At 43.2% G+C, this 25,870-nt stretch overlaps 1 protein-coding gene across 1 annotated transcript in view; it reads right to left on the bottom strand.

Moving 5' to 3' along the window:
* ABCB11 (ATP binding cassette subfamily B member 11) overlaps nt 1-25,870 on the bottom strand; it is a 404,070-nt gene that overhangs the window by 309,284 nt on the left and 68,916 nt on the right. The window lies entirely within an intron of this gene.

Here is a 25,870-nt window from a genome sequence, read left to right as displayed (position 1 = left end):
GCGGCCACCTCACGTGTTATGTTGTGTCACTTGTTAGCCCATCTCATTCACTTCCCCATGACACTTCTATATATAATTCTTTAGCAGCACTTTCAAGAAACTTGCTTCCTCTTAGGATCAGTAAGAGGTTCCAAATGTTGGTAGCCTGCTTAAATAACTTCACAGTTTCAGCTAAAATATTCTGTGCATTGTCTCTAATCTCAGATTTGCCAAGCGTGTTTCCTTTAGTTTAACCAAAGTAGCAGAACAAATAAATATGTACTTTTTTAAATGTGTTTAATTTGTTACCTGCGCTGTAGTTCATAGGCTTTATTAATAATATGCAGTGGCGGCTGGTGACATTTGAAAATGGTGCGGCCTAAATGTTGGGGATGAGTGGCCTGTGGCGAGCGAGCGTAGCAAGCGAGCCTTACTGGCATAAGGGGGAGTTCCACCTTATGACAATTTTGAAAAAATAGTTGAGAAATTGTGCATTTTTGAGCAAATTTGAGAAAGCAAGAAGGTTAATAAAGCACCTCAGCGTTTCTCTCCTCCACCTTAAAGTCTTGGCTATCCCTCAGCCTGTCTCTCCTCCACCTCCAAGCCTCTGCTCTCTCTCCTCCACCTCCAAGTTTCAGCTATCCCTCGGCCTCTCTCTCTGGCTGCACCTCTGAGGCACTGCGTTCTCTCAGTCTCTCTTTCCAACTCAAAGGCTCTGCTCTCTCTCATTCTCTTGCCTTCTCCATCTTCAAGTTTCTGCTCTCCCTCACCCTCTCTCTCCACCTCCGAGTTTCTGCTCTACCTCAGCCTTTCTCTCCTCCACCTCCAAGCCCCCACTTTCCCTCAGTCTCTCGTTCCCTGGACCCTGCTGTCCAACATACCAGGCAAGAAAATGTATACTGTAACATATCCATGCCCTTTACACACACACAAACAAATTCCCTTCTGTTACTTTAGAGCTGCTTGCTCTCCTTCCTCTCCCCAAGTAGAAAATACACCCACAAGCCACCTGTACTGCCTGCTAGTTTCCTCTTGCTCCTAGCCCTTCATAAAAGACACCCTGGTAGGAAGCCGAGGGCACTGAGGCCCTACACATAGCAGAAGCTATATAACCTTTTTACAATGGGGGGCGTGGCTTGAACGCCGCACAAGATGGCGGCTTAGCACCGGAGCTCCGCAAGTCGATCACCGGAGCCGGCGAGGGGGCGTGGCTTGAACGCAGTACAAGATGGCGGCTTAGCACCGGAGCTCCGCAAGTCGATCACCGGAGCCGGCGACTTTCTCCGCACTCACCGGACCTTAGTGAGCGCAAATGTTATTTTTGGGCATCGGAACGTGAGCTGAGCAGGAAGAACTGAGCTGCTCTTCTCTACTCCGACGGAATGCGCATCTCCCGTAAGTGACGCTCTTCACCTCCCCGGCGGCCGCCATTTTCTGCACTTGCCGCGCGCTTCCTTCACAGCGAGCGCCGCTTCTATACCTCAGCATGTGCAATGAGGTTGCTCTCTACACCGGCCACTTGCCTTAAAAACGCCCTTTCCTGCTTCAATTCTTAGTCTGTGACTTCAATTGCTGGTTCTTGGAAAATTACTATCAGTTTTCACTCGCCATTTCTCGTCGATGTTTCCTCATGTCTGACGATGATTATCTCCACATAATTTGACGGCGCGCTGCTTTGCATAACGCTCATTGAACATTTCCAGTTGCATTCAGCGTCTCCTTGTCAAACTCTCTGACATGAGGTGATAGTTTATATCCACGGAACTCTTTTGGCTCTACCTGAGGAAAGGTTATATGTTTAATTGATTACTCTAATTAACTATTTTGCTTGCATTTCATCATTTTTCGTGCAGCAAATACACGCTTTTTGGTGCTTTCCACTATAAAAAGCACCTTTTGCTTCCTATTTACAACATTTTTCTCATCAAAATTTTGTGGTGACATTGTACTTACTTCCCCTGCCTTATATGGGGAAGCTCCGTACCCTCAAGCTCACAGCATCAAAAACCAAACCACAACTTTCCTCAGACTCTGATTCCACGACACCTACTATGGATGATCCTACTTCTCTCAAACCAAACGCTACTCACGGCGCAATTCCTAAAAATACTTCAACCAGTAAGCTTTTACAACCTGGTTCAACGAAGCGTTTGAAAAAAGACCCTCCATCTCCAGGCTCTTCATCACAATCTGCTTCAATGGATCTTATTCTGGAGGAACTTCGGGCACTTAAACCCTTCATGGCCGAAACCACTAAAACCTTACAATTTCTCCATGACAAGTGGTCTACGTTAGAATCAAGGGTTCTTTTGGTGGAACAATCGACAGAGACTCTTCATACCTCATGTGCAAAAATCTCGCTCTTGGAAAAAGATGTCTCTCTCCTGAAGCGACAGACGGAGGAGTTGGAAAATCGCAACCGGAGGAACAACCTACGCCTTTATAATCTTCCGGAACTTACAGAGGGGTCTAATCCAACAGCCTTCTTTCAAACCTTTCTACCAAAAATCTTAGACCTTCCTTCTTCCACCTCTCTAAATATTCAACGTGCGCACAGACTTGGCCCGAAAGTTTCTGGTAAACCTCGCGGTGTCATCATGCTGTTCCTTCAATACACTGATCTCCTCCAAGTACTTTCTGCAGTAAAGGCTAAAAAACAAGTTATGTGGGAGGGCCGCAGGTTATACCTTTCTCAAGATGTTGCTAAGATCACAGCCGACCGTCGGAAGCAGTTCTTGGATTTGAGACCTCGTTTGAGAGCCCTTGGCGCCAGATATGGGCTACTACATCCTTGCCTCTTCAAGGTCACCTACAAAGAAAGAACAACTACATTTGAAGATCCACTCGTCCTTGAAGAGTTCCTGCGTCGCCATGAAGCCGAAAGCATGGACACTGCAAGACCCGTCTGACCATTTTGATCTGTTTTGTCTGTTTTTGCCATGTTTTCTCATTGTTTCTGATCCCTATGTCTGACTGAGTGCCCTCCACCCCTGTCTATCTTACCCCCTTTGTCAAATATTCTCATGCTACTTTTTATTACTTTTACCATGTGTATTTTTAATGTTTTCTTCTCCTTTTTTACCTTCTTACAGATCCTTTTCCCGTGTTTCTTCATCCCGGTGTATCCGTACTTCCCTCCATTTCATTCCTTCGCTGGTTCCTCAGGTGTTCGACGATGTGAGTCTCCGTTGTTGATGTCGTCCTCTTCTGGCGTCGTCATCCCTCAGTCCTTTTTTGATCTCTTTTTATCTGTTATGATATTACTTTTTCTACACGCTTTGTTCTCTATTCTCTACTGTTCTCTTTCTCTATCCCCTTATTCAACTCTTTCTCTTCTATCTCTTTACTCCACTTTCTTTATTCTCTTTTGCTCTCTTTCTCTTCCACCTCTTGTTTCTTACATGCCTATTACTGTTATCTTTCTTTTCCTATTCACTTTTCAATATATCTTCTTTCACACCATTCTACTGAAGTTACAAATTCCGAGTAGTTACTTGGAATGTTAAGGGGTTAAATAACCCCATTAAACGTCAACGTGTCCTAACCCACTTGACACGCCTCAAAGCTGATGTAGCTCTCCTCCAAGAATCTCACCTTTCTGACAAGGAGGCTAATAAACTTAAGCGTTGCTGGGTAGGACATGTCTTTCATTCTCCTGCTTTGGGTAAGAAAAATGGCACTGTTATTTTATGTCATAAAAAGTTAAATGTTTCAGTTGTCTCCCATGAAAATGATGACAATGGCCGTTGGGTTATTACTAACCTTCTTATTGATAAAATTCCTATTGTTATCTTCAATGTTTATGCTCCTACAGGTATTGATAAATTATTTTGGCCTGCTATTTCTGACAAATTAGTTACAATTAATGAGAAATATGTTATTTTTGGTGGTGATTGCAATCAAGTTCTGGACCCCTTTCTTGACAGGAATTCCAAGGTTAAGTTTATTCCCTCTAAGATGCATTCTCAGTTTATTGCCTCTATTCAGAATTATGCTTTAGTAGACATTTGGAGACTATGTAACCCTGACCTTAAAGAGTGCACGTTCTATTCCCCCACCCATCACTCCCAATCCCGTATTGATTACCTTTTCCTTAGCAAACCCCTAGCACAATTAGCCACACATTCGGACATCGGTTCCATTTTAATCTCAGACCATGCTCCCGTTTTTGTTGATATTGACCTTATTCCCTTCTCTCCTCACTCAGGACGTTGGAGGTTTAATAACTCTTTACTCCTAGACCCCATTTTCTCCACTAAATTTACAGCTTTTACCTCTGAATTCTTTACACTCAATCATCTCCCTGGGTCTTCCTTTGTTACGGTGTGGGATTCCTTCAAAGCAGCTGCTAGAGGTTTTATCATTGATTTTGTTTCTCAAAAGAAAAAACAATCAATCACCAAATCAACTCAACTTTTAGATAAAATAAAAAACTTGAATACACCTACTATAACTCTTCCTCTGACTCCTCACTTCGCGAACTTATCTCAGCCAAAATTGAATTCAATAAATTTACCACTAATGCGGCATCAAACTCTCTCCTTAAATGTAATTCCCGTTATTACGGAGGACAAAACAAAATGGGCAAACTGTTAGCTAATTACCTTAAAATACGCAAAGAAAAAACAAAGATTGAATCATTACAAGGTCCAACCGGTATTTCCTTCTTCAAAGATAAAGACATATTAGCTCAATTTGTCTCCTTCTACCAAAATCTATACACTCCTGAATCTATCCCTGATCCTGATGATCTCCTTGCTTATTTTCGAGATATTCCTTCCCCACAATCTTCACATGTTGATTTTCAAGCACTAAATCTAGACATCTCCCCCTCTGAAATCTCTCATGCCGTTTCAATCCTACGTAAAGGTAAAGCCCCGGGACCAGACGGTTTCACCATTGAATTCTATAATCATTTCTCTTCCCTTCTCCTCCCTGAACTTTTCCTGTTATTTCAGTCATTTGTTGATTCTGGTTCCTCCCGAGAAACTTTCCAAGAAGCCTTAATCTGTTTAATACCCAAACCAGACAAAGATCATACTCTATGTAAAAATTATCGCCCTATCTCCCTGGTCAATACAGATTATAAAATTTTTGCCAAAATTATAGCTCTTAGATTAGATCCTCTATTGCCAGAACTTATCGGTCCGGAACAATCTGGATTCGTTAAAGGTCGTTTGTCAACAGATAATTCTCGTGTTTTCTTTAACATTTTAAGTAGAGCCTCTTCTCTTACTTCCCCATTGGCTGCCATTTCTCTTGATGCCGAGAAGGCTTTTGATAGAATCAACTGGGATTTTATGTTCCAAGCTCTTCGTTGGTTCGGTTTCCCACCTAAATTCATTTCCCTTATCTCTTTACTTTACTCTAGTCCCCATGCCTCCATCTTTGCCAACGGCATCACTTCTGATTATTTTCCCCTCCGAAGAGGAGTTCGTCAAGGATGCCTTTTATCTCCTCTTTTGTTTATTCTAGCTTTAGAACCCTTTTTAACCAAAATTAGACGTGACGAGAGTATTTCCGGTTTTCAATATGGTCCCCAACAACAACAAGTTAAATTATCGGTGTACGCTGACGATATTTTATTTTACTGCTCAGACCCTCAAACAACCCTACCTTCCTTACTGAATCAAGTCTCTGCTTTTTCTAATGTATCTGGCTATAAGCTTAACACGGACAAATGTGAAATACTACCCCTGAATCCCTTATGTCTAAAACATCTATTTGATACCTCTGGGTTCTCCTGGCAACCCTCTAAGATTAAATACCTAGGTGTTTGGTTCGCCCCTCGTCTCTCTGATACCCTCAAATTTAACTTCGAATCCCTTTCTACTAAGCTCACTTCTTCCATCAATCGTTGGAACCCTCTCTTTCTTTCCTGGTGGGGTCGCCTGGATTCCATAAAAATGATGCTAGCCCCTTTGGTCCTATACACTACTTCTATGATTCCCATTCGCATCCCCAATCACCATTTCAAATCAATAGATTCTATCTTATTGAAGTTTTTATGGAAAGACAAAAAATCCAGAATAGCCCTCTCTGCTTTAAAGAAAGACAAATCTTTAGGCGGAGTCAAATTCCCCAATTTTAAATCATATCATACTGCTTTCTCCTTGAAACAAGCCCTACGTTGGATTTCTTCGGATCTTCCATATTATCCTCCGCTTTGGTTGACATTAGAATCATCTTTCCTTCACCCTTATGAATTCAATGAAGTTCTTTCCTTCTCCTCTGACGTCACCTCTCTTCGATCTCCCATCATTTCTCATACCCGTTCTCTTCTTCAGCCATATTTGATATCCACTTACCCCTCCGCATCTTCTACTTCTTCCCAACCTATTTGGCATAATAAACTTCTTAAAATTCATAATCGTTCAATCTACTGGAAATCTTGGCACTCCCGTGGTTTAAAATGGATATCTCAACTCATCTCTGACTCCTCCCCTCTCCCCTTCCACTTACTCCAAACCCAATTTTCGTTACCTTCCTCTTCTCGCAAACAATACCTATCTCTTCTTCCCTCCCTTACCCAGTATCTTTCCTCTCTCCCTGCCACCACCACTATTCCTAAACTTCATTTTTCCATCTCAAATGCTCTCGACCAATCCCCTTCTGCATCTTTTCTTTATAAATCCCTTCAAACACCTATTGATCGCACTAAATCCAAAATTGAGTTGGCATGGGAGGATGATTTGTCTCAAAATTGGCCCCCTAGTCTTTGGGATAAAGTTTGGTCTAAAATTCAGAGCACATCTAGAGCTGCCAATACTACCCAAACCTTATTTTTTATCTATAACCGTACATTATACACTCCCGTAATTTTGTCTTCTTTCTCTCCAGACACTTCTCCCACTTGTTGGTCCTGTCCCTGCCCTCTGGCTGATTTGAAACACATGCTCTTTGAATGCCCTCCCATTCTCCATTTCTGGCATCTAGTTTGGTCTCAAATACAAAAACTTTTTCAACTCACTATCCCCTATTCTGTCCTTCAGGTTTTCCTAGGCTCCCTTTCCCCTGACCTTTCTGGATCCCACCATAAACACAAATTACTTGATCTCCTGATAGCCATCGCTTTTCATCATATTACATCACATTGGAAACAGGCTAAGGATGTTTCTTTCTCTGCATGGTGGAACGCAGTTTGTTTTAATCACCGCCTAGACACCAATTTTGTCTCCCCTATTTCCTTAGCAATTAAACGCGACCTTTTATGGCTTCCCCTCACCGAATATTTATCTAGAATTGCCAGGCCTTCTCCCCTTTCTCCACCACGTTCTGTTGAAGTTCAAAAACCACCGTGAATTGTTTTTATCTTAGTATATGTAAATTTATTAATGCATCCTAATTTCTTTTTCTTTTTTATCACTTCTATGATGTATACCTCTCATGTTTTTTCCCCCAACCCTCAATATTTCTGCAATTTTAAATTCCATTGTTTTTGTTTCACATCCTTTTTTTTGGATCAAATATTATTCTGATGTAAGAGAGTTTTATTGTTTTTATAACTTCTGATTGTCTCTTCATGCCCTGTTTTTTCCTCTTTATGCCTTAATAAACTTCAAACTTAAAAAAAAAAAACTTTTTACAATGGCCTTCCACTTAACTGGGATGAAGATTTTGTACAATTCAAAATGCATCGCATGAAAGCCAGATGTTCAAAAATGGTGTTTGTTTGTAAGGTTTACAAAACGGCGTCCTGTGCTATACAAATCTATTATATCTCTGGAGTGTATGTGTAATGCTTGCCTCAGTTGCCTGCATAAAAGATGCAACTTTTCATAGCACAAGTTAAGTGAACGTAACAAACTTCAAACACGACATTAAACTAACTGGGTTTCGGGTCCTAAACAGAAACAAAAGAGAACTTCAGCTACCATCCCACCCATAGGTAGCAGGGCACCTACCTGCCAGGTGCCTTTGTCGTCCATGGCCACTGACTCCTGTCTGCCTGACACTTGTAAGGACCTGGCTGGCGAAGGTGGGGGTTAGTCACCCATATGCGGCAGGGACGGTGTGAGAAACTGTAAATTGTCTTCTGTGTCGCACATGTGGTCATTAACCAGAGCCCTGATACTGCAGATTAATACTGCTCCTGTGTTCTCTTTCTGTCCGCCTCTCTCTACCCCTTCATCAGTGCACCCTCTCCCGATCTCTTACCCCCTTTTTTCTGTAAATTGCTGTCTCGCTCTCTCTCCTTCGTCACTTTTCCGACCCCGCTGCATCAAAACCTTACGCCTGCTTGAAGCAGGCGTAAGGTGTGACGCACCAAGTGGAAGATAGGCCGGTTTGGCCCAGTGCTGGAGTTGCGCCGCACAACTCAAGCACTGTGCTAACCTTAGGCCTGCAGATGCGATAGCATCTGGCTATCTTTGCGACATGGCGCGCTGCATTGTAAATGTGGGGCATCTGTGGTGGCGCAACAATGGCATTGTGAGTCGCACCTTTCTTGGCACATCCCTGCTGATTTGCAGGGATGCGCCAGGAAACGTAAATCTGCCCCTTAATGTTTGCTTCACGGAGCAGGCTGCGGCCTCTGCTAAGTTTCATACTGCCAGTGAGGTGACAGGAGTATGGAGCGTGCATGTCCCCATCGTTCTTCCGCAGGTTCTCGCATGGAAGCATTAGCCTTTCGCAGCAGCTCATAGACCTAAGCTGAATGCTGCAGACTATATGATGGAACATAAATATGTTTCTATGAGCATCACTGTGCAGGTGTGTGCAAATGAGTAACCAACGCTGTCGCCGCCACGTGATTAAAGTGGCTGAACCCTGTTTGGGTCCTGCTGTCTCGCTACCAACAGCTTTTTACTGTGTGTTTTTGGAATCGGTGTTATGGAGGTAACACAGATAACCTGAGCCCACCCCTGGAACCGGGCAGGTGTCCCAGGCACAATGCACAGCAGTGGCCTGTTTGAGTATCACAGGGTCTTCCTATAGACAGTCACATTAAAGCAGTACCACAGGCAGGTCGGTATTTCCAGAGAACCATACCCTGAAGCATTAGAGCAGCAGGCGGACATGTGTTGGGTGTGCACTGGCGCATGAACATAGTCCCTTGAAAGGATTGCACAGCAGGGGGAGCAGATGTCCTCCTGGTCGGTGTAAATCTGATTTCCCAATGCCTCGGTTTTCAGCTGAATTTTGTTCCTTTGACACAATTAGACAAAAAGACAGTATTATCTCTTTAGCACAAATGTTCATAGCTGTGCGGCCAATTATTGCTGCTGTGCAGACAGTTTACTTATAGGCACTGCATTAAGTCCAAGGTGAAATATTTCTCCAGGGTATGTTGACATGCCTTAAAATATTGAAAAATGTGACCCGTTCTTCTGCCGGTGTCCCGCAAAACCCTCAGTCGCGACTCGCAATTCGCTGGAGGGTCGGGGTCGCGCAGGTGTTACCGCGAGGGGGGGGGGGTAAAAAAAAAAAGAAAAGTAAAGCGTACCCGTTCCTGTGCCGCTTCTGCTCCTGGGCCGGTCCAGACGATTCCTTCTTTTAGCCAATCACAATGCTGCAATGGCAGCATTGTGATTGGTGCGGAGTCCCGGGCAGTGCCAAGCCAAGCACCGGGCAGGGAGGCAATTTTCTCTATGCCTACATTGAGAAAATGTAGAGTGCACATGAATGCTTTGGTCGGCCCCCGGGCCGACTGAACAGTCAGGGCACTCAGAGTGGTGCAAGCCACTCCTCCCCGACCCGCCCACCCACCCGCCCCCAACAAGGCATATCCTGCCGCCCGCCCACAACCAGGCATACCACTGCATTCTCACAGCGGGATAGGCAAAAAATAAACTGCCATTTAAAATGTCATTTTATTTTCTGCTTCTCGTGCTGAGAGAAAGCAGTGGGACATCACTCCTCCGCCCTAATGAAGGAGCTGTTGCTGATAATATGTACTATTATAGAGGAGTAATAGTGAATTAGTAGGAATTTTTCAACAAAGGAGTCTGCAGGGGTCTGAGTGACATCAAATAGACAAATGAGAGCAAACCTCGAGTTGTGTATGATGTTACTCAGAACGTGTTGCATGGATTCTGTTTGGAAACAGAACTGTGCCTTGGAAGTACAGTATGCCACAATGTTGGGAGTGAGGGGCATATTTAGAAGGAAATGTCAGAGGGCGGTGCTGCGTCAAATTTGGCTATGCCGTGTTCTGACATTTCCAAAATGCAGGGATGCGCGTATTTTCACCAATACGGCATACCCCTGTGTTTTCCCTAGCACTGGAACTACAATTAGCTGCCTAGTGCCAACGCAAGCACCCTTGCACCATAATACAAGGATGCCTATGTTTCAGGGAATTATTGTTTATGTGCAGTCAGGTGTCCCTTCTTGCACATAAACAATCAATAATGGCGATTTGTTACTTATATGTGTGCTGCATTCTGCAGCACACACAGTAGTATCAAATCGTCATTATTTATTGATTTTTTATGAGCAGGAAGGAACACTGTTATAGCATTTTGCTCTTTCTATGTGTGCTGCAGAATGCAGCACACATAGAAAAAGCAAAAACGCGGAGAAATAAAAGTATTTCTCCTGGTTGGGCCATCCTTGTAAATCTGGGGCAGTGGCAAAATGCAATAGATGTTGCGGTGGAATGCCCTCAGCAACACTCACTGCATGCCCCTTTCACACAAAGTGATGTATGTAAAGGGGCCGTATTTAGAAGGTGGCGTAAAGCCACTGAAAGTGGCTTAGTGCCACCTTGTACATATGGAGAAGGACATAGCGCCACCAAAACGTCGCTAAAAGTGAAGCTCTGGCGTCACTATCCCATTGTAAATATACCCTTGAGTCTCACCACTACATCAGTAACTGTAGGCCCAAATCCGACAAGCTCCCAGTGCTTCATACGCACTCCTAACCTTCCAGAGTAGCAGGTGAATTTGGCAAACCTAGAACATGAACCTCGAGTCCCCAAGGGGATGGGACAGTGGAAACAGATCATCAAGTTTCCTTCTCACTCATGCATGTCCATAGTAAACAGAAGAACCAAATGAAGGAAGTTTACAATATATTTATTGAAACTATCGTAGTATAGTTTGAAGCAGGTTTGCTGCAGGTAGTAAAAAAAATTCAAAGTAATTAACATTACTAACAGACTGTGGGGCATATTATTAAGGGGGTTTATCTCTGCTTTTTTGGCTTTAAAAGCCAAGAAAGCGGAGATAAAATTATCTCCCTATTACCTAGCTGTCGCTAACACCAGTTAGCGACAGCTAGTAGGAGATAGCGACCATCTTGGGCCCCGCTTTGCATGTCAGTGAAATTTATCACTAATGACATGCAAAGTGGGCGTGCCAAGATGTTAGCGACTGGAAACAGTTGCTAACATTGCTATCTCCTATTACCAACTTTTGGAGATATTCGCGCTAAGCACGAATATCTCCAAAAGCTAACACCTGCCCTGAGCAGTTCTTAGCCATGTTATCCAATGGTAGGTGGATAACATGGCTAAGAGCATTAGCTCTGTAATGCATGAATATCGCTGACTTTTCAGCGATATTCATGCATTTCGTCCGATTTTTATCGCTTAGGAGATAAACCTTGATAATAGCAAGGCTCCTAAGCGATAAAAATTGCTGCAGCTCGGCGATAGAAATATTGCCGCTAAGCCAACATAGCGATAACTATCGCTAGTTGTTGGTAATATGCCCCTGTATTCTATAAGCAGCCCGACCATGGCAATGAATATATCTATCTTCGCCTACCCTCACTATGTGAGCACAGGGATATATTGGTGATCTTTGAACTTGGCGCCAAACCCCATACCTGGTGTGATTAGGTAGGTGGTCTGCATCGTAGGTGTAAAGTCAGTTTACGCCATACTGCCTCTATTTCAAGACTGATCCCTCTTTTGGAATTTTCCCCTCCAACCTCCAAGAGGTCGAGGAACAGTTTATATTATAGAGACTGCTGTGTTAGGAAACCTGCAGCTGTGCTACCGTTGTTAAGACTGAAAACCTCAAGGTATGTTACTGAGCAGGCACAAGAAAAAAAGTACATTATCTTGGAATGTTCAGACTAAATTCCAGGATTTGTCACTGAGTAGCAAATAATATGCATAACATGCTAAAACAATAGCATGTCCTGAAACAAATGAATTGCGTGTGTTTGCACAAAGCGAAGGCAGCCTAAGAGTGCTAACACATATAACCAAGGGAGAACCAAAGTAGGCCCTGAAGGGAAAATACTACAAACTCGAAGGTGAAAAGAAATCCCATAATGCAAAGTTTACCCTTCTATGATTTTATGTTATGTTTGATTCCCAAAATTACTGCCATTCTTTCAAATGTTACGCAGGGTCAGAGAAATAATGGGGTAGCAATACAAGGCATGGCTTTCTTCCCTGTCCCAAATATGAAAAACAAAAAATACCTTATCTCCTGCCACCCACCTCCTACTCTCTGTGTCTTCCCCTCACTCTTCTCTAGAAGCTCTCCTGTCAGCTCTTCAGTGCTGCACTGACAGGCTCTCAGAGATATTGAGCGTGGCTGCAAGATAAGCAAGAGCACTGGTCATGATGGCTACATTATTGATGCAGCTGGTTTTGAAGGTGGTGCTGGCTATCAAGGGGGCTCACAGAAGTCCACCTGGAATGGGGTGATAAGATGTAATTCATTCCTCAGATGAGACATGCTGCGACATGTAGGATACTGATAAGGCGTGCCAGTGTGGAGTCTGAGAGGCCATAGCCGGGAATCCACATAACCATAACCTGTGGAATATGGTCCTAAATATCCATCTCAGGGTTATGGCGACATTTGCAAACCACTTGACAACTGGCCTCACACTTTATGATGACACCAGACTCCATTGCAGGCAATATTGGACCATACCAGGGAGTTACCCATTATGTTTTTTATAAATGTGTGTGCAAGTGCGTGTGCATGTGTGTGTATTTTCGTGCATGCATGTGTATCAACTATAAAATCTAAAGACTAAAGTGAAGGTACAGTGAACATTAGTGATACCACCTTAACATATGTTTACAAAACCCCTCAGAAATTCACTTAATAAAATATTTTAAAGGTTCAGTTATGGTTATGAATTAAAACTGAGAAACAACTGAAATGTGTCAGTTAAGGTTAGGACTGCAATCTATAACTTGCACTGCAACCATACATCCCAAAAATGGACACTGACACAGATGCACTGTTGGACTTGGCCCTTTTTGGCAGGTTCACCCCTGAACTTTTTGCCTTAAGCTCTGACATGGTGGTAGTGATTTTAGGCCTCTGGTCACTTTAGCACTGTGGCCCAGTGTAAAGTGCGTGCTTTGAGTGCGTGTGGTGAGATATGTGTGTCCATGGTAATTCCTGGTATGAAAGGAGTGCAGGGGCGAGTTTAGTATGTATGAACTCATGAGAATAAATGCTGCGTAATGGTGTGCACAGATTTATGGTGACTGGTGGAGAAATGCCACTTTTAGAAGTTTGCATTTCTGTGTGCTGTGTGTCTGCCTGCCTGTTGTGGATTGAATGTCTGGTTTCTAATTGACAGGAGCTGAGAGGTGTGGGTGGCTCCAGGATACAGGGTGAGTCAGCCCAGTGATGAATAGAGCGATCTGCATGCAGATGGGGGGGAGGAGTTGCACCTGGGACCTGAATAGGGCTCTGCCTTCCTTCCACAATGCTGGTTCTGCCCCCTGTGGTGTGTCAGAACACTGAGCTCCCACCTGACAAAGGGGAGAAGAGCTGGGCAAAACAAAGTGCACTAAATCCCCACTAAATCAGTTCTGACTTGTATCCCCAAGCCCTGTGCTGTGTCACAAAGGGAAATGTAATATAAATATAGGGGCTGTGACCCCATGAACCCATGAAAATGTAGAGTCTTGGTGTGCTGTATTGGTGTTGTTCCTGACCTTGCTGGGGCTGTGCTGCTGCTGGGGCCCAGGAGGAATGGCCATGAGGGCTGCCTTCCTGGGCCCTGCATTGCCACCTGGAACTTTGCCTTCATTCTGAAGAAGATTCTAAAGAAGCGCTTTACTTTTCACTGGACTTTGATTACAGTGCTTTGGGAGTGCTGTACTTTTATCCTTGTGAGTGCCTCCTGTTTATTTCTTAAAAGTGCTATATCTGCAATCTGCTGAGAAGCGCTTTATTTTTATGGCAGGGCACTTCCCTTATTTCACCTGAGCGCCTCTCTTTTCAGCGTGCAGCGCGGAGCTGCAATCATTGTTTGAGAGAATCCCGATGTAGGGATTCCCCCACTTCAGCTGGTTTCATAGCGGCTGCCCACCCCGCGTCATGGCTGCATTGGAGTTATTGTCTTATCTCCAGCAGCAACCCACTATGCAGTATTGCCACATTTCTGATTTATATTATTAAGCGGGTGCCCACCCCGCTTCAAAAGGAGATCACCGCCGCGGCCCAGAAGTGAGGCACTCTGCCACCTGACTGGGGGCGGGGCCTCGAGATGGAAGAGGAAGTCCGGGAGCCTCGCGGGCTCCCATTGCGATGTCCCGGGACCCATGTTGGGACCTTGGGGAAGTGAGGAGAGGCTGACGCGGAGGCTCATTGGTGGGGCTCCAGTGTGATGAGGAGAACCCCGTGTGCAGTTCCCCAGCTCCACGTGCCGAAGAGAGAAGTGCTGCCGCCGGAGAGAGGAGAGTCCTGCCTTCGCCCCAGCCGGTGAGTGTGGCTCTAGTTAGGTAGTGCCTGTTAGAAGCAGAGTCAGAGCCGCCCCGTCTGGCAGCGGGCCGCTCCAACGTGGGGGCCAATTTTATTGAAACACCCAGTGGGGCCCCGAGGGCACAGATGTGCCAGGGCCCTTTCAGTTTATTTACCCCAGCTGCCCCGTTCGCAGAGGGCAGCTGCAACGATGGGGACATCGTTGTTTGAGAGCCCCAGCGAGGCCCATAGGGCACAGTTGTGCCAGGGCCCATTATGGATTTACAGCTGCGCAGCACCAGCGCGGGCAGCTGCAACATTTTGGTGCAGTTTTGTTTATAGAGTCCCTGAAGGGGATAGATGGGCACAGTGGTGCCCAGGCCTCTAATTGCTTCACAGCTGCCCAGCAAGTAGTGGGCAGCTGCTATGTTTAGTCCATTTATTATTTGAGGACATGCCTTTCGAGTCAGGAGTGAGATGCACTCCTTTGCCCCATACTTTCACAACTGCGCAGCACTTAGTGCCCGCTGTTACATTTAGGCCTACGCAAAGTGCACACATGGATACTTCTGCATTGGCAGTGTGTCCTGGCTTTTGGACATAGGGTGGTTGAGCCCCTTTTGCGATGGCCAGTTGGCCAGGGGGACTGTTAATATGGCGCCATGTGATTTATGTGTTGCTAGGAAATGTGATTCATGTAGTATGATTTACGCATCCTGTTTTGATACCTTTAACTGTGGCTTTTATGATTATGAGGTTGTTTTGCATATTTTGGTTTATGCTAGTGAGATTATGTTCCATTGAGATTATTTCCTAAAGTGAGTTATACTTAGGAGGTTAGGGTCGAATGCGTTTAGACTTATGAGAGGATTGCATAATGTGTTTGTGCTGGTGAGGTTGGCGCAGAATGCAATTCGCGCCTAATGTGATACTGCGCATAATGTAGTTTATGTTACAGGTTGATGCTAAGTACAGTGATTACCAGTGGTTACCAGTTGTACGTTTATGATACTTTTTGCTTTTACTAAGTTCACTCCGTGATGGTTCTGACAGTGGTCCAGTGAGCCCTGTCAGGTGTATATAATCCCTTGTAGATATGACCTAGTGCCTGGTGGCACCATGTATATTTGGTGAGCACTATTCTAATGTGTTATGAGAATACAAAGGCTATTTTTGATATAACCTTGTGTGGAGTTCCTTTTGTAGTGTGTCTTGGATGGTGTTGCTGTGTGCATGCGCATATGCTTTACACATGGCCACGAGGATAAGCCTGACTGCCCGTGCCAAGCTACCAAGGGGGTGAGCAGGAGTTATCTTTGGTTTGTAACTCCCTTGCCTTGACTAGATTGGTGGTCTCTGCCTGGCTTTGGTGCAAGACTTAGCCAACCAGAGATCCCATTTCTAACATGCACCCACAATGGCATCAGTACACTGGAACAGCAGCACTGGAAATCACACAGCATCATCAGTGAAAGGGCATAAACACTGGGCCACTGCTACTGGGACACACTTAATGGGACGCGGACGCAGGAGTACAAACACTGACATGGGGATATTCACTTGGTACATTGACACTGGGACACTGACAGGGGCCACAAACATGGATGGTGAGACAATGACATGGGGCAGTGCCAATGGAAGATTGACACTGAGATAGAGCAATACTGGCATTTAGAATCTGCTGCTTGGACACCATACCAGGGCACTATTAGGACACAATAACACTAACACAAAGGCACTGACCGGGGTGACATAACACTTGGGTTCTGACCTGTGGTTGCTGACAGGAGTCACTGACAAGGGGATGCATGTACAAACATACTGGCATAGAGGCCCTGGAAATTGTCATTAACATTGACAGTGGAATTCTGACATGGACATTTGGCACTGCAACACTGCCAAGGCTTACTGTTACAGCAACACTGTCTAGGTATACAGGCACTACCACAGGGACAAAGGGACAGTGACAGAAATCCACTGAAAGTAACATCAGGGCATTGGCCTAAGAGTTGTTGGCATTGCCACAAGGAGAATAACTCCGAAGAACTGAAAAGGGAATATTGATACTTGGACACCCACACCAGCAATGAATCCGGGACATCATGGGTAGATGTGGAAATAAGGCCACTATGATTTATACTGGAATATTGACAGGTAAAAACCGGCAGAGAGACACTTATAGCACTGAGAAGTCCACTAACACTAATGCTGAGCCACTGACAAAAGGGCAGCAGCATTAGGACAGTGTCACAGGGATGCTACAATACATGGATACCGACACTAAAACTAGGAAGTGGTATGCAACCAGTGCACAAATATTGAATATAATTTTCTTCTCACTTTTTTAATGGTTGGTAGCAAAGCGTTTTACTTATTCCCAGTGCCAGTATCAACTGGCAATGCGACCATCTGATACCTCCGGACCACCGGAGAAGACCCTTTTCGAAGGTAAGTATTCCTTTCGGATGATTGACATGTTCCTTATGTAGGCTCATCAAAGAAAAGATATGGTTATATGATTGTATCTGGGCTTTATGTTGCTATTTTTGCTGGTTCTGTTCTCTCACGGACTATAATCTTTATTGATCAGGAAAAGAGGAAGTTGGTTCTGAACTTCCCCTTTTTATATATTGATGTACGTTTCTTCTTTGTTGTTTCTTTCTGCCCCGCCTAAAACAATTTTTGGCTATTAACCCCTTTAGTGCTGCGAACGTCCAACGGTCGTCGCGTGCACAACCTCGCTAGTGCTGCGCACGACCGTTGGACGTCCGAATCCCGTTAGCGCAATCGAACGTCCGCACTGGGGTGGAATTTGCGGCGCGCTTAACGGGTTAACAAAAGTCGACAGTAAAGTAACTGAAAAGTGAAAAGGGGGTGGAGCAAAATGTATGAGCCTAAGTTACTAATTCCAAAAACAAAATAGTATTAAGTCAAACCCACACATAGCCAACAACTGATAGTGCAACACCATCCAATACAAAATAATGCTGGCAGGGAGATAAAATAAAGCTGCAGAGGAAATAATTAAAATCAAATTTAATAATTTAAAGAGTTAAAAATATGAAAACATATAATAAATTGATATAAAATGATATAAAAAGAAAATATATTTATAAATTAATCACAAAAATGTATTAGCTACCTTTTTTGAATGTATCCATTAATGTAACATTAACGTTTATTAAAATATAATTAAATTACTTTAAATTAAATATATGCATACATTGTATTAATCATTAATACATAATATTATTTACTTTAGATGGGAATGCATTTTTTAATCTCAACTTCAGAAAAATATTTGTTTTTATTTTTATTATATTTAAATTAATTAAATATTTCATTCTAAATAAAATAGTGAGGTATCATTTTTATTGTAATACACATTTAAACTAAATATACAAATTAATTTAGTTTAATGTTTAAAACAGAGATATGTATACTAATTTATTATAAAAATAATAAACATGTTATTTCTCCTTCAGTTTCCAATTGGTAGATTTCCATCTTGACTGTGGAGTCTCCTTATGGTGAAGTATAAAGAAAATATGAAACAATGTTTAAAAAAATAGTTAAAATATATATATGTTAAACATTAATGTGAAGTAATTTAATATTAATTTAAACATATAATTCAATTAAAAGAAAATCTTTTTCTGAAGATTAAATAAAAAATAAAGTCCTACCTAAAGTTAAAAAAAAAGTATTATGGAATAATAATAATTATTGAAAGTGAAGTACAGAATTAATCAAAAGTAATTTAATTATATTTTAATTAAAGTTAATGTTACATCAGAATATTAAATTCAAAAGGTTGTTATAAAAAAAAGATGTAATATTAAATATATTTTATTGCTATTTTTTACATTTAATTATATGTATTTATAGTAGTATCTATTTTGAATATTGATATTAATTTAAAATTATTTTCTAGGGAGTGTTATTGTAGATACCCAGGTCGGTTATTATCTATGGAAGGGTGTTGCAGTACCGGTGTTTGCCCATACATGGGTCTAGACTTACTCCAGCTCTGAGCTAGAGTAATTTACTACTGTTTTAAATTTCATTTTGGCTGTAGTAACTTTAGAAGCACAGTTTGTGACTAGCAATCAGATTACTCTGTTGTGGGTGGATGCCTGGTGTTCGCTAAATCTGTCCCTAACCTATTTAGGTACCTAAACATTCTACAAAATGCAGCTTGTGAATATACATCACAGTGCCATGCAGCCAAGTATGAATGAATTTGATTTAGATACTCATAAGGACCTGCTGTAGGCTTTGATGCCAATTCAAAATCCTCCCATTTCTGGAGAAAGTGCTACATTTGGAGGGGAATCTACCTGGCAGCTTAGTCGTGAACAGGCTCTCAGGTTAAAGGGGCTGCATGTTAGTGCAGAATGATCAGGGCCACTGAAATTATGTTGCAGAGGAGGCCCCGATTACGCAGCATGGTGGATTGAATTATGCAGCAGGTACAGACACATTTTGCTACAAAATGCAGCCCATTCTGTGGCAGTAGTATTTCACATGTTCTCCTTTTTCTTTTTAAAACACTTTAAGGAAATCTGAGCAAACGCTTTAACTCACTAGTACCAGTTTAACATACAAATGCAAAATCTACAGCTAAAATGTGGCCTGTTATGCTCTGCAAAAGTCTGACATGGCATCACATGTAACACTATGGGCCCCATTAGGATGTTGGGCGGATCGCCACCACCACCCGCATGGCGGAGGCGATCCGCCCGACATCCTTCCCCGCCCGTCACCCATTTCCCCCCCACCATACTACTATCGTGGGGGGACCACGCCGGACGGAAAGACCGTCCGCCGCCTTTCCACCCGGTCGACTTGTTTAATATGGTGGCGATGTCTGCTAGACACCGCCATCCATATTATGATGGGGCGGACACATGCCTTTCCGTGGCGCCGTTGCCACCACGGAAAGGCATGTGGCAATCTCTTTTGCCGGCCCATTGTGGGCCCCCAGGGATTCTGGGGGGTGCACATGGGGGGGAAACCTATGGTACCCCCTTCTTTTCAATATACAACGTGGCAGGCACCGCGCAGTGCCTGTCACGTTGTGCATTCAAATGCATGACATGCATTTTTAGCATTGGGGCGGGCGGTGCTGCTGCCGCAATGTTAAAATTGCGGGATGCGCCCGCCAGTGTGGCGGGCGCATCATAATGGCCTCTACGGGACCCCCACCCTTATGGCGAGCGGTCCATTTTTACATCCCACCCGTCATCCTAATGACCCCCAATGTGTCTAGTAGGTTCCAACAACCCCATTAGGATGTAACCGCAACTTCTATTTTCCAATGGGAGCTTGTGCAGCAGGCCAAAACCGCCTGCAGCACAAGCTCCCATTGAAAAATTTAGGTTTATAAGCATCCCTTCACCTTGGGACAGGCACCTCATGGTGCCTGCCACATGGTGCTGGGATGTTAGACCCAAATGTGGCAGACCAGGGGGGAAGAGGTCTCTGCTAGGGGCCCTCAAAGTCAGTTTCCGACAGCCAATCTATGTTGGAAAGGCCGACATTGGTTGGCTGTCGGAAACCGACATCATAATCCAACCTGCAAAAACACTGGATTCCCTGCCAGTTTAAACTCCGACCACCATCATAATACGGAGGTCGGACTTTAAACCTACCATAATGGTCGGAAAGCCTCAGACCAGTGATCGGCGGCTTTCCAACCAACATTGTAATCAATCCCCTATGTTTTAGTAACTATGATCCGTTTGGACTATAATAACATTTTGGGGTTGAAATCTGCAAATTATACTTCAGATGGTGGATTAAGTGACAAGTGCTGCAAATAAACATTTTTAAGGAAAAGTACCACAAAAACATAAACAAAAAAATCTGTGGCCCTTAAGATGATGTAACCTTAGTCTCCATGCTACAGCAGCAGTATTTCAAAAAGACTCCAGTATAAGCACAGCTGATTTGTAAGCTGATATATACATTTACAGATCCCTTACATTGCATCTCTTACTATGATGGTGCTACTGGATTGTATATTGCAGTTGCCAATGACTTTGAGAATAGATCAATAGGTATGAATAAATGTAACGGTCAAGCCAAGAAAATAGTCAAATGAGTGCATGTGTGAGGGAGTGGCCGATGAGGGCACCAATCTAGAGCTCTGGGAAGTGGAAGCAGATAAACCTATGCGTGTGTAATATAAACTTATTCATAAATACTCTGACGTTGATGCTATCCAAACAGAAGTGTAAATTGTAGAACATACAAAAATGGCAGGAGGAAGGTTGAGGGCCTGAATATTAGTTTGGCAGTGTGGAAGCGGAGCGGCATGCCACACCCCCAAACTCCACTGCCGACCGCATGCCAGATGTCAAGTTTTAATCCGGGTGGCCGGTTCCGCGAAGGCTAGCCCACGGCGCTGCCTTTCAAAGGCTCATAGGAGAGCCATAGAAAGGTAGCACTGTGGAGCCGCCAGAGCGCATCCTATCATTGCATGGACTGTAAGGTTCATGCTGTGCAGCAACTGGGGGTGCAGAAAGACAGGGGGACACACCATGTGCTCCCCAGCATGCACCTCCATGCACTGATGCACCAGAGGAGCCCTGTATGGCCCCCTTAGTTTCTTCAACGCCACCCTTTTCATGGCGGGCTCACCACCATAAAAAAGAGGGCAGTGAGGAAACTCATAATATGCTTGGTGTGTAGTAGCTGCAACGCCAGCATATTGTGGACTCAGGCTACGGCAAGACCACCAGGGATCGTGGATGCCTGGCGTCAGTAGCGGTCTTATGGCGGTCCGACGGCCCAAAACATAATATGTTGGTCAGATCGCCAGTGCGGTGGTTGCTGCACAAACACAGTGGGTTTGGCCGTCCTTTTGACCGCCAAACTCATTATCATGCCCTGGACCCCTGACCACGACATTACACAACTCTCTACAACAGAAGAGTGGAAAAAGAGCTGGTAGAGCATATGAAAAGGACAGGGGATGAAGGTATGTAAACTAGAATAGCAGCACACGCTGGAGAGGCAAACACATTTCTACATGTGATGCTGACTAGATGGCTCGGATTCCTGCATTTCGCAGACCTTCTCTTCATTGGGGGACCAATGGATTTCCAAGCCTCACAACAGCTGCATCTGGCCTCTAAAGCTATTGTGGCAACTAGCTGCTTTAGAGATTAGAGCTGCTTGAGCAGAGAATGAATGCAATCTCCTCCATCACTAATTATTCACTGAGGTAAAAAAAGCGCAATTTAAACTCTACTTCTAACGGCTTTACAACTTTTGTGAAATGAAATTGTGAAGCTTGTGCAATTTAAACAACTTCACAGGTGGGCAGATTTGCCTGCACAAATATTTTTTGCAAGACATATGTTTCCCACAAAAAGTAGGTTTTGTCAGATTTTCTCCCACAAAACCTACTTTCTAGAGGATTTCGACATCCACTTTCCATAAAAAACAACATCTTCAGTTTGACAAAGGCAACGAAATTCACAAAAAAAGCAATTTTGCAAACTGGGCAAGGATTCTTTCAAGGTTACTCTTCCATGGATTGTAGTTCAGCTAGTCTGTGGACATCGGTTCTGGGATTGCATGCAGAAGGTTCCTCACCAGCCTGGTTCAAAACATCCCCTTCACTTGACCAAGAATGCATGCTACTAATCCCAGTCCTGAAGTGTACTTGGCAAAAACTCTTGCATGCTCTGTATGTTTTGCTATGTTTTACTGTGATTTATTATTTATTAATTGACTACAAAAATACATTCTACTCTTATCTCTGGTTATTTTGCAATCAGGTGGTAATTTACCAAAAGTAATCACAGTGAATTCACTTCTTGAAATACATTGTACATTATTATTTCATGTCCATCTTGTTACTTAGTTCTGCTAATCAGTGTCCTCTTGGCTTTTGCCCTGCATTCCTTGTCAGTGGCCACATCACATGTTATATTATGTCAATGACACTTGTTGGCTCATCTCATTCACTTCCCCACGAAACTTCTATATGTTTCTTCAACGGTGGTTTCAGGAAACGTGCTTCCTCTTAGGATCATTATTAGGTTCCAAATGTTAGTAGCCTGCCTGAATGACTTCACAGTTGCAGCTTAAATATTATGTACGTATGTCTAAGATGTACTGACAAGGTACATAATATTTAAGCTGCAACTGTGAAGTCATTCAAACAGGCTACCAACATTTGGAACCTATTAATAACCCTAAGAGGAAGCATGTTTCCTGAAACCACTGTTAAAGAAACATATAAAAGTTTCGCTTATTTTAGTTGTATCACATTACCAGGAAACATACATATATACTTTTGTCAAATGCCTTTATTTTATTATCTTGTTGTGTGTGTTAATAGTATGTATAATTATAGATGAGTGACAGTCAATTAGGAGGTTGTTTTTTAATGAAGAGGTCTGAGAAAGAGAGACGAGTTAACAACTGCCAAAGGTTACATTTACAGTGTAGCCCATTTGGCCTCAGAGTGAGGACCCGATAGTCAATAAATGGGATTAAAAGTAGGTTTATTACAAATTCAAAGCCAAACTGATGTATACAATTCGCTTGAATATATTGTAAAAATAAAGAATCAGTACTGGTAGACAAAGTCATCTGACAAAGTTTAACCTCAATAGCAAACGTGGCTGTTCTCGGCATATCCCTAAACTAAACACCTCAAGAGTCAGAGTCAAATCACAGCGCCAAGACGCCTATGGGCAATCGCGCGCTTTACAAATGCACAAATCAAATCAAATCAAATCATACGCATACAAGGAATTTAGTAATAGCAATACAGAAAATAAGTACTACAATCTGATGATCAGTTTATGATTTCTGGTCCTCTTGCCTATAGATGAGCAAAGCTAAATTTTCTAAATTAGGCCTGAACTAAGTAGCACTAATTGGGGCAAACCTGATTATATGCAGTAAAGAATGAAGGTGTCAGCACTGCAGAAACTACTGTAGACATTCTCCAAAAACGGTAGTATTGTATAACATAAAGCCACACAATAGAAATGTACCAAAGAGGTCTGTCCTCCTCTAAGTCTCAAGGGAATCTGACTAAAGCTAAAGTGTGACCTCCAATTAAAAGTTCACGAAACATTAAAAAATCCCACATCACGTGTCTCTTTTCCACCTTCTCACCATAAAACTTGACGGGTTTTTTGGATACTCCCATCTCTTGGAAATCCAAACATCCTTGGATTTCTCTCATTTCCTGACATTAAAATGAATCGGGGTCCTCCCTTTATTAGTGCCTCTCGTCTTTGCCAAAAGTTCTCCTTCTGAATCTCACTACCTTTCATACACAATCAGCCTTTCACTAGTTAAGAGATCATGTGAACGCACATGCACAGAAGAAAACATTGCAACTGAGCCACTTTAATATTGAAAGTTAAACATTGGAGTTCAAACGCTTAAGGCCTTTGCTCCCGTTAATGTAGCAAAACACTTCCATACACATTTATTTTAAATGCATGGTTTTGCATAGACATACAGTAATAAAATTAATGCAGTATACTAATCAAATGTATATGTGAGTGTTAGACCTGTCATCCTTAGGATGGTCTTCCCTCAGAATTTTGCCTGCTTACCTCCACTTTTTTTTGTTGTATCTTATTGTTGGCCTTAGGACTCTGAGCATGTTACTCCTGTAACCACTGCTAAAGTGCATGTGATTCTCCCCTAACTATGATGACATTGTTGTATACCTGATTGGCATATACAGTTTACATATAATTCCCTTGTAAAGTTGTATACCATATACCCAGGGAGTATAACCTAAATGCTATTAGTTGGCCTGCAGCACTGATTGTGCCATCCACAGAAGTAGCCTTTCAAACGTGTGTCAGGCCTGCCATTGCAGGGCCTTTGTGTCCAGTTTACTACCACATTGACTTGGCATTTACAACCCCTTTCCAAGCCATAAACTCTGTTTTTCTTACACATAGGTCACCCCCCAGATAGGTATTGAGTAGCCCAAAGGGCAGGGTGCTATGTAACTAAAATGCAGGACACGTTCATTAAAGTTTTACATGTCCTGGTAATGACAGCTACATTCGTTTTTAGCCGCTATGAGGCCTAGTCCTCTGATAGGCTAGCATTGGAAATTCCTTAAACACTTTTAAGCTGTAATTCCTAATTAGAAATGAGTAGCTAAATCATGTTTCAAATCTTTGGAAGAGTAAAGTTAAATCCTCTTTAGTGGTAAAGTTGGATCAAACCTTACTATTTTAAAAATGCTACTTTTAGAAAGTGCTATGGCAACAAATGATCTACTGGCTCTGAATGAATCAAACATTCACCCCGTCAAGAGATCTGGGTTAACTCCATTGTTCTTTTGCTCACAATGCCAACCTAGATTGGACCCAGCCATGTGCAAATCAGTCTTGACCCTGTCCCTCATGGGAACAATCAGCTTGAACTGTCAATCTGAGTCCTACCTGCACCGGAACCAAGAATCCTGGGACCAGTTTCAGGGTAACACCCACATCAGCCAGGCTAGCATGAATCCAGTGGCACAGTAAGTAAGGAACCTATGTCTTGGCATACCTATCTCACTTAGGGCGAAAAATTTGAGGCATATGCTGAATAAATCAAATATTTACTCCCAGTCAAGAGATCTAGGTTAAATCCATTGTTCTTTTGCTCACTACGCCGCTCCAGTTTGGACCCAGTCATATGCAAATCAGTCTTGACCCTGCTCCTCATGGGAACGGTCCAGCCAGCACTGCCAAGCCGGGTCCTTTATGGACCAGAAACAAACATCCTGGGACCGTTTTTGAGGCATAACTCCTCATCAGCAGGACAACTTGAATAAAGTGGCACAGCAAGCAAGAGACACACATCTGGGAATGCCCATCCCACTTAGTGCACAAAATGCTGCAGCAACAAATGATGGACGAAATGCTGAATAAATCAAGCATTTACCTCCAGTATGGGTATGCATTTTAAGATTATTTCGGGGCTTAGAGTACCTAATGAGGAGATAATTAAAATGCTGCGAGATAGTTCGGTCTTTCAGGGTCTCTGTTCCGTCAACCCAACACTTTTAAATAAGCATAATACACATGACTGTTTTGAAGAGAGGTTCATATGACAATCTACAATTGTTATTTGGCATGCACGATACCATTCCCAGAAACCCTCTCATGTTCCATCACGGGATGGTTTGAAGTTGATTGATTAAAACCTGCACTGCTGCACTGCCCCCTGTCATTCATTTAGCAAAGTAGGCTTCAAAATATGGCTGCAGAAGAGACAAAACAGTCAGAGCC

The sequence above is a fragment of the Lissotriton vulgaris genome, unplaced genomic scaffold, assembly GCF_964263255.1.
Source record: "Lissotriton vulgaris unplaced genomic scaffold, aLisVul1.2 SCAFFOLD_1578, whole genome shotgun sequence".
NCBI lineage: Eukaryota > Metazoa > Chordata > Amphibia > Caudata > Salamandridae > Lissotriton > Lissotriton vulgaris.
Note: the sequence above shows the minus strand (reverse complement) of the source record. Positions and strands in the feature narration are given on the sequence as shown.